Here is a 9,455-nt window from a genome sequence, read left to right on the forward strand (position 1 = left end):
AAATTTCACACGAAAGACTTTATTGATCCAATTTCTAGATTTGATTTCTTAATTTGAGGGTTCAAGGTGCAAAATTATTAGGGATTTAATATTTTGTTTTCAAAAGTTTGAGTACTGCATGCATCCGACAACAAAAGACAATACAACACCCGACAAATTTTTCATAATTATGAAGAACCCTAATTTTATAACTAGGGTTTGGTAACATGTTTAATTTACAGCTTTTTGGTGCTAAATAGATTGCATTTGATCTTCAAACGTAAAACACTGAACAATTACATTCACTATTACTACTTTTGATCATCATTTAGGCTAAAGGTTGTTTTCATGCTCACAAAACAATGACAACGATTAAGCATCATACGCCTATGCGTTCTCACGTGAAAAATTTCTTTCACAAGGGCTGCTATTAGCAGTCGATTCAATGTATTAAAATAGAGATATTCTTTTTTAATATATTCAATACGATGTATATATATATAGTACTTCCACTCTTTCCCGTCTATAAATTAAAGGATATTGAACACTTAAAAATACTTAATCTCGCGTCTTTTGAACGGTTAAGCGTTAAAAGAAGAAAGATGAAGATCATTGGAAATTTTCCTTCGAATGATTAAGCGTTAAAAGATGAAAGATGAAGATCATTAGAAATTTCCTTCACTATATCTCATAGCATGTCGAATTTGCCTTGTCAATTACATAAGAGAAAATTTCAAACAGTTTCCATGATCAACTTGCTCAAGTTGTATATTTATATATATGAATTGCAAGGCTCAAACTGCTTATCTTGAACTTACAATTTCTAGGAAAAGCATAGCATTTTCAATCGAGTTGACGGAGGGGGGGGGGGAATTACTGATTACAATGACAATCTGAGCTCCAAATCCAGCTCTTGTGTGTCACTCGATTCCGAATTTTGACTGCTCGATCCCAACGAGCTGCTCCGGTGTTTCTTGCTCCCTGAACGTGAATCCTATAACAAAAAATGCAGGCAGAAATCAACTAAAAAAAACATAATGTCGACATGCCATGGAACAAGGATGTTTCATGAGTGTGTGTGTGTATAAACAAACCTCATCATGTAGGTTTAGAAGTTGTCTGGTCATGTTTGGTTGTGCAAAATGTTGGTTCTCTAGGATGCCACTGCTGGTGTTCCAACTGTAATTGCAAAAATGATTTGAAACATTAGTAAACTACAAGCAAATCAAAATCAAAGCTTTTTTAGATGGGAAATTGATCAGATTGTGTACCTTGCTGTAGTACTCGGTTGGGAATCACCATATCTGAAGTTTCCTCTTTGATCATACTCGCCAAGCCCCATCTGTAAAATAATATATCATACTACTGAATTGTGGTTACGATATATGTTGCGGATGCGTTTGCGATATTACGGTAACATTAAAACTATCATGTATGATAGTGCTGGCTATGACAATGGAATAATGAAGATTTAGTTCAATGGGGAGACTAGGGTTAGCAAAAAGAAGTAAAATCATAAGCTACCACAGCATTAGGGTAACGCAATTAGCTACGGTATATGATAGATGCGGTTCTGGTATCGCGACAACCTTGAAAAACGTAACGTATAGTACGACCGTTATGCTAAGTTGTGATCGTATTTTGCAGTGACACACAGAAACTCAATGCACTCAATTTTTCGATTGAAAATCAGAAAGGAACTGTTTAGAGACAACAAAGAGACCGAGTTCCGATTCGCATACCATCGTGTTGGGGCACTGGAAACCGTAAGAAGCTGCCGGAGACGTCGATGAATAAGAAAAAGAAGACGACGACGCCATTGATGAATAACCCATCCGCTGCACTCCCATGTTTTCTTCCTGCATGTACAGTAGTCACAAAACCATTCCCATCAAATCTAAACCCCGAAAAAGGCACAAACCCCAAATCATTTTCATCACTGAAAATTCCAAATTACCTGGCTGAAATTGGCAGGGTAAGGTCCGTAATGAAGAGGAAGGTTATTATTATAACCAGAAGAAGCCATTTGTTCGTGTAATCTGATCTTTTCCAACTGAGCAACACCGAGCCCTCTCTGGGGTTGCTTAGGCTTGTCCGAGTTGCCCTTCTTTCCTTTCCTCGAAGACGACGAGCCGTGATAAGTGCTTTCCATTTTTTGCTTTGAAAATCCCAAGCTTTTTGTGCGTTTTTGCAGCGAAGAGAAAGAGAGAGACGATGACGGTGAAGAATCAAGCGATGTGGGCACTGGCACTGCCCCTCTTTTTAAGGTGTTTGCAAAGCCAAGTAATTATTGCATCGCTGGACCAGATTTTGTAGAGATTTATCAGAGATTATATAATCTGTGTATACATATATATATATATATATACACAGAGAGAGAGAGATTTTATGCCCCTTTTTATTTCCACTACCTTTTCTTTTCAAGTACTGTCTCTTTCTCTCTGACTTGTTTATACTACTGCAAAATATTAAAAACATTTAAAGCTTTCACCATTTTATTTAACCTACGGTCTAATTATGTGTCAAGTCCATGTATTCTTTTATGTATCAAATTTTGGATAAAGTATATCGAGATTCATGAACTAAGTCAAAATGATATTTTTTAATAATAAAATTTGTAAATGTTATAAAGTGGTCATTAAAATAAACGAATTGCTACAAAATGGCCCTTATGATTTTATAAATAGTAATTAATTTCAACGAATTTAATGATCATTTTATAATATTTTAATAAATTTAATGATCATTTTATCATTGAGATTACTTGATGGGTTCTGATTTATGTTAATTTAAATATGTATTAGCTTTAATTTTTAAATCATACTTTTGAATATTAAACTATCATGAATTTAAATTTAAAGAAAGAACCATTAATGGTGTTATCGATTGGATTCTAATTTTCAAACTAGAAAACTAAAAATAAAAATAAGGGTAAATTACATGTGTAGTACATAAACTATCAGTTTTTTTTCTTTTAATAACTAAAAACTTTCATTTGTTTTCAAAATCATACCTAACATTTAGTTTTTATATCATTTTAGTATCTCACCGCTAAAAACTTAATGGGCAGGCTCGTCGACCGATGAAGCCCAAACTTTCCAGCTCACATCTTTTCGAATCCAGAAAGCGATTATGGTCTCCATATCACTGGAAAATATCTCAATCTCCCCAAATTGATGATAGACACTTCAATTTCTTCATCCTCTGATCTTCATGGTTCACCGTCAGATGAACCTAAAATTATACTATGTTAGTTGACTCGTCATTCTCTTGTAGTCCACTATTCGAATTGGTCGTCTGTCCACGGGAGCTATGTCATGTTAGTATGTCCGTTACGTTTTTAACGGCAGGGTACTAAAATGAATCAAAAATTGAACGTTGTGTATGATTTTGAAAATAATGAAAGTTTAAATACTAAAATGGATCAAAAGTGATAGTTTAGGTACTAAACGCATAGTTTACCCTAAAAACAAAGGGGTTAAATTTTAAAGGCTCTAATGGTACAAGGATTAGAGACAAAATTAAAACTGGATTTATTTGCGGTTAAATTCAAGGTATTCGTTTGAATATTTATTCATTCATTGTTCATGTAGTCATTATAGTTTATATATATATATATATATATATGTATCTTATATTGCTTTGGGAATTCCAAACTTGATTTTAAATATATATATATATATATATATATATATATAATATTTTCTAATTAAGTAAAACACAAGTATTCAATCTAAAAATATTATATATTTTCATTTAATTATTAATATTTAATTATTAACTTTTCGATCGATAATCTAGATCAGATACTCAAAGATATATTACAAGAATAAATCTATTACAATTAATATTTAATAAAGGTTTAGACCTTAAGAGAGACAATCTATAGATTCCGAAAATCATGTTCGCAGCTTAACGGGGATTCCATAATTACGCAAAATTTAGAGATAAAATATTTTCTAGGGATTATATCCAAATTTGTACTGATCGATAAATTAAATTTTATTTTATTAAAAATACCTTTCATTGTAATTAATATGTCTTAATTATGACGAAGTAGAATAAGTTTTTTTTTATCATTCTGATCTGATTTTTTTTTTTGTATCAATTTTATTTTAATATGTTTTGTATGATTGATCTTATTACTATTACAGTTTCTTAAAAGTTATATATTCACACATATTTAACTAATCAGTAATCTATAATTTAGATATTTAAAGAATCACATCATAATTTAAATGTAATATAAAAGTTTTTAATAAATTATGATTAAAATATACATATGATTAAAGGGTGATTTTTTTTTTGGAAAAAAATGAACATACAATATGAGTTTGATCTAAAACCTAATTAATTACAATCTAAAACTATAAAATTTAGGATGAGAGGGACATTTCAGTGGAGGATTTTGTTGGCTGATTAATCTAGATCGAATATTATAAAGATTTATTATGAAAAGGGTTCTCTCAATTCATTTGCAACATCAAAATTCAAACGTCGATCTTACTTAAGAAATCTAATACCTTGTCCACCGGTGACGGTTAGGTTAAATTCTTAGGCATATATTTTTGTCTCCTATTTTGCTTATTGAACTTTAAAAATTTTCAGTTTTCTCACTGGACTTAATACATTAGGTTTTTTTGCTCACTGAATTTTACTCTCTCTCATATTTTGATCACTTCGTCGTTAAATAGTTAACAACGTTTAAAACAACGTCGTTTTAAAAAAAAGAATTTCACCAAAACTACGTCGTTTTGCATCTATATAACCGCTCATTTTAATGTTGTTAACTATTTAACGACCGAGTGACAAAAAAACCCAATGCATTAAGTTCAGTGAAGAAATTGAAAATATTTAAAGTACAATGAATGAAATAGGAGAGAATAAAGTTCAAATACCGAATTTGTAATTTACCCTTTTTTTTCTTTAAGAATTATTATATGGAAAATTTAATTTAAATTGGATGAAAAGATTGTAATTAGGTTCAAATCCCTCGTTTCTTTAATCGTGAAATGAATCTATTTATTTAAAGATTTTCGAATATATATTAAAAAGGAATCGACTGATTCAAGGTGAGTGTTCTTTAATTAATGGATCTATTAATTAATTACAGGAATCTTGAATATGAAGATGCTATAACATCCCTTCAAAAATATAAAAAACCAATTCATAGAACTAGGAGTGTATCATTGTATGTGTATATTTATTGGCAATGAAATTTTTGAAATAATATATGCTCTTAACATATAACAATTAAATAAATATTAAATTTTAAATTGGGTTATCTCTGTAGTACTCGATCTAAATTAATCTATCAATAGATCAGATACCGATAATTATACAAACAAAATAAATATAAAATTTGATTCCTGGGTTTTACAATATTAATTTTTTTTATTAAGCTAAGGTGATAACAAAGTAGTATTTGTTTTAAATACTCTCAACTATTTGACAATGAACGCTTAATCACCTTGTTGCAACAACTGGTGCTCGAACCCATAACATCTAGAAAAAAATAACAATTCATTTAACCACCGAAGTAAGTTAATTTGTGCGGGTTTATAATATTAGTTAAAAGTCAAAATAGAGGAGCCGATATATACCATGGGTCAAATTATGAAAGTAATGCAAAAGTTTGTTGTTTATTTTAATATCTTAAAATTTTCAAATCACTTCAATTAATATTTTTATTTAAGTCCAAGTCCCAGTTCCTAAATCATATGATTCAACTGAAAGAGATAAAATAATACTAATATTTTCTATTCTTTAAACAATGTGACTTATCACTGGCCGTGGATTCACTAGATTTCGCCACGTGTAATACTCAATGCTGAGTCACGAATATTCTCCCAAACACCAACTAGTCATTGATTATTACAAAAACTATATAATAAAAATAATAATAATAAATAACAAAAATAATAATAAAGGATGAAATGTAGTGGAGAGATGCGTAGAGAAAATGGTATCTACAATAGATTTGAAGGCACATGCAATAGCCTTATATTTATATCATTCATATTCGTTTTATAATTTATATTTAATATTCATGAAATTCTCTAGAAAATGTACTCTTTAACATATATTTTTCAATACTAATATTATCATAACTTTTAGTAATATTATAATAAATATACATAAACAATGAGCACGAATCAAACAACCTAAGTGATAAAGGAATTATTATTATTCCTTGAGGTCCCGATTCGAGAACCAAGAATGTCAAAGGTGTATTGAACGTTCAATGTGAAATGATTGAGAATTATCCTTAAACAGATATTGCCTTGTACTTACCCCGGATTAATTGGGGGGAAATTAAATGGTCTATTGTCTCTTCCAAATTTTTTATCCGGTATTTTAAGTCTTTATCATTTTAAATTTATATCAAATTAAAATTTTGTCTCCTATATTTTTTAAATTAAATATTTAATGAATCTTATTATTTTAAACTTGATTAGTTTATTTTTTTTTTCAATATTTAATCTTAATTCTATTCTTAACGAATACCCCATACACGCATACAAAATCCAACTCCTCCAAATTATTCATGAATTATAAATATATATCCATGTGTAGGAAGCTATATTATATTCAACCAATTGTACAACGTATAGACTGGTGGATCATGTGCTTTTTTTTATCAAAAATATATACTAAAAGCCTTTAGGTAATGCCCAAGATCCCATAATTAATTAATTAATTATAAAAAATAAAATAAAAAGAGCTTGCATGATTGAGTTTATAATATAGACTTTGAAGATACTAGATCTCTTTAACCAGTTTAACTTAGGTGGAAGATTTTCTCGCATTACTTCGAGTAAGGGTAAATTACGTGTTTAGTATCTAAATTATCAGTTTTAATATGTTTTAGTACTTAACTTTTATTTTATTTTTTAAAATCATACCTAAACTTTAGTGTTTATTTCATTTTAATATGTTTTGAAGAGATTGAAAGTTTAGGTACTAAAACGGATCAAAATTAATAATTTAGGTACTAAACACATTAAATTTTTAATGGAGAAGTACTAAAATGAAATAAAAACTAAACGTTATGTGTGGTCTTAAAAAAATTGAAAATTTAACTAGAACGGATCAAAACTGATAGTTTAGGTACTAAATGTGCAGTTTATCCCTTTTAGTGATAATAATATCTTGAGAATACAACTGGAAAAATTGCTTAAGAGGTTTCCTTGGAAACTGCCGGGATAGATCCTTACCCACATGATGAAAGATGCTGCTCTTTTTGTCTAAAATCTCTGGTATCCGATCGATCTTATCGAATTATGTTATATTTAAATTCGAATCAAATTAAATTTTTAAACGAAATAAATTTTTTTAAAGTTACTTTTTTTTATTCATAAGATCTAAATTTTAAAATTGATTTAAAAATGTTTAATTTCTTATCACTCGATTCAATAGTTTTATTATTTTCTATATGCAAATAGAATCTCAACGGTGAAGTATATTGAAAATACAATCATATTATATAAAACCAACATCCCCAGTGCCCTTATGATCTATCATGGATATGGTTTTCTGATGTTGTTTGATTTAGCAATCCAAAAATGATCAATTATATCTTTTGGTTTAAGATTCCAATAAATCTTGTTTCCTGCTTTGTATTTGTTGGCTTTGAATTTGGGATTTATATTTAATGTTATAACGATATATTATTTATTTTATTGATGATATATAAAATTATACATTAATTGTTTCTTAAATGTAAATTTTAAAATTTATTAGATTTTATAAAAATTAGAGTTTAAAATATATATATATATATAAAAGGCATGTGCCAACATTTCTAAATGCAAATGTCAGTCCCACTAGCTTCTATGCTTTGTTTTACTTATTCAATGCATTTAATTATTTTCTTATCACAAACCAATTTACTTTGACGATTAAAATAATTGTTATTGTTCTTAGAGGTTATGAGTTTGAGCATCAACGACTACAATAGAGTGATTGACTGTTCATTATCAAATGATTGAGAATATTTAGAACATATACAACTTTGTAATCACCTTATCTTAATAAAAAATTATTTTCTTATAAATATAAATAATGATTTTCGTGTTAAAAGAAATGTTATTTTTTAGGTGACTCTAGTTTGAGTAGTTTCACTTGTAAAATATGTGAGTTCATTTAGATTTAAAATCATATATATAACACGAATCAAGGGATTTTAGTAGTTTGGAAATTTCAGTGACTGGGGGATTGTTGTTATCTCTTAAGGTTTTGGGTTTGAGCATCACATACACATAGATGCAGGCATGTGCCCACCCTGTACTTCGAATTTTCTTCGATTCGTTACTTATTTTACTGATGATGTCCACCTTGAAATTTTCAATGTCCACCCTGAAATCTGAGTTTTCTTCGATTAATTACTTATTTTACAGACGGTGCCCACCCTATAATTCTATTTATATTCATCCCATTTAAAAAATTTATGTTGTTAACATATGTGTACCCATTCTGAAAAATATTTTTGGATATGTCGCTGGATGCAGGGATGGATGCCCTAAGTCCCCATAGGGGCCAAGTACATCCCATTATTTTGAGAAAAAATTGATTAAATTTAGTTTAACGTGTTACTGCATAAATGTATGAAAGTTCATTATCAAATAATTGAAAGTTTTTAAACATATATTATCTCATATTTATTTCGAACTTATAAAAAAATCGTACACGTAGATAAATTATACCAATGTATGGTATGTTGTTGGAGTACTATGAAAGGTATGAGGTCATGTGTCCGACGCATATGCAAAATTCTGCCCATGCTTTTACAGTCTAGGTTTATTATGAATGAATGAATGAATGAATGAATGAATGGGGAATTTTGTTTGTTTCAGCTGCCAAACCCTAAAAACTTCTTTTTTAAGTTACAGGGGGGGGGGGAAAGAGCCTATTTTAGATCGCTACTTTGCTCGCATGCATGCATGTGGCCAATTACCGATATAGATAATACTTTTTATGAGTTCAACTTCAACTTTTGCGGCTCTTTTCCATATCATAGTTTATTATATAAAGGAGTGAAATAATAGTATATATGCTCATATAGTCATATAGTGAGAGAGACACATTATTAATTTAAAAAGGATAAAGTATAATTAATCGTAGAAAATAAAAAATATATAATTACCTATAAAAGTGAGAAATGAAATTAAAATTAAGCGAAAATTAAGAGACATGATTTAATATTTACACATACATATATATATATATATATAGTTTTAAAAATAATAAATGGGGTTAGTGATCCCCTGAACAGACAAATGATTGTACGTGAAGAGATGCAAAATTTTAAAATATATGAGATTTTAAGAGTAGAAAATTATATCATCAATAGAAAATGTTTAAATTATATAAAAATTAAATTTTTAAGAGGTAGAATCATCCCTAACACTCCTTGATCCATCCATATCCATATGTTTATATGGATAATATTTTTTTAAGCCTTTCACGTGTACTTC

The 9,455-nt window shown here is 29.0% G+C and overlaps 1 long non-coding RNA gene across 2 annotated transcripts; it reads right to left on the reverse strand.

Moving 5' to 3' along the window:
• Nucleotides 1-852: 852 nt before the first annotated feature.
• Nucleotides 853-1,322, reverse strand: LOC120124267. 2 transcript variants are annotated; one of them, XR_005516265.1, is made up of 3 exons: nucleotides 1,251-1,322; nucleotides 1,074-1,158; nucleotides 853-973 (listed from the first exon to the last, which is right to left on the reverse strand). It is a non-coding gene; the product is annotated as an uncharacterized LOC120124267 (long non-coding RNA). The 2 variants fall into 2 exon arrangements; XR_005516264.1 differs by having other exon boundaries at nucleotides 1,074-1,146; nucleotides 1,251-1,279.
• Nucleotides 1,323-9,455: the final 8,133 nt, after the last annotated feature.

The sequence above is a fragment of the Hibiscus syriacus genome, unplaced genomic scaffold, assembly GCF_006381635.1.
Source record: "Hibiscus syriacus cultivar Baekdansim isolate YM2019G1 unplaced genomic scaffold, ASM638163v2 tig00110415_pilon, whole genome shotgun sequence".
Classification (NCBI taxonomy): domain Eukaryota; kingdom Viridiplantae; phylum Streptophyta; class Magnoliopsida; order Malvales; family Malvaceae; genus Hibiscus; species Hibiscus syriacus.